This window comes from Lagopus leucura, unplaced genomic scaffold (genome assembly GCF_019238085.1).
Source record: "Lagopus leucura isolate 7727_CA_CO unplaced genomic scaffold, USGS_WTPT01 Super-Scaffold_100037, whole genome shotgun sequence".
Taxonomy (NCBI): Eukaryota; Metazoa; Chordata; class Aves; order Galliformes; family Phasianidae; genus Lagopus; species Lagopus leucura.
In genome coordinates, this window is record NW_024962286.1 from 1158942 (window position 1) to 1160170 (window position 1229).

Here is a 1229-nt window from a genome sequence, read left to right on the forward strand (position 1 = left end):
TGCTGCACCAATCCCTTTTGCTCTTGCATCTACAAGCCTGGCGTGCCTAACTGTGGTTAATGAGAAAATAGAAGGATGAGGGTGCAGAAGGGGAGGAATTATCCCTCTCCAGTGTTTCTTAAGCGTGCACCTCTAATACTGGCAGATCCTGGAAGAGTTCTTCCCCCATTGCAGCTGTGTTTTCAGTGAATTAGGTTTCCTCTCAAAAAGCGGACAGAAAAATAACGCTGAAAGCATCTATTAGGGAGGGCATCACAGTCACTGAGATCAAAGTTTCTTTTCATCCTCTCCAGAGAGCCTCAGACATTTAGGAATTTAAAAAGCCCTCCATTGTGAGATGCCTTGTCAAGGCTGGCGCAGGGCTTGACACTGGAAGGAAAGCACTGACCAAGACAGGAGAATGCCTTGAAGCATCCATGGAGGCAAAGGGATATCAATGATACTGCACCTCTTCAGCTGCTCAGCGAGACACAGCTAGTGATCTGCAGTAAGGACAACATTCATACCATCGTTCCTCCTAAGTAGTGAGTCTCCATTCTGAGATCTTCCTTTGGATCTGCCCTGCAAAAGCAGCTCTCAGCTTTCCTGCTGTCATTCATACCTCTGTACAAAGTTATAGATTTCAAAACAATAGATTTCAGCTTTTTTTTTTTTTTGATTCCTCTCCACCATTTTGGTTTATAGGCAACTACCACTCTTCCTTTCTACGGTGTTTTCCATTTGAATCTGCTGAGCATTTGACAGACAATAAAGCAGTAACATTCACAACTCCTGAGGCAGGGAAAAGCTACAACTATCTGTTTTGCAGGTCAGGGTGTGCCTTGGGATTATGCAGCTTGGCCCAAGAGCATCTATGAAACAAGGTCAAAACTCAAGCCTGGAGCCCTGACCTCACTCCTTTACTTCAACCACATGGCTTTCCTTGAGGAACTTCATTCAGGTGTTCTCCAGGCTGGCTTGTGACATTCCTGAATTGCAATGATATGAATTCCTCTTTTAGTAGCAGTGTTTCAATATGTTTCAACTACATGACTATGACTAGGTTTAGATGCAGACTGCATCTGGCACTGGAATGCAGTGTTGCTCTTGCTAGGCTGTCAAAGAGTCTATCATTATAAAAATAAATAACATCTAGCTGCTTCTGGCACTTCAGTGCAAGCAGTATTTATCACTTTTGGCTGATCAGTGCCTGATTCAATGTCTCTAACAAACAATGGGTATATTCCCAG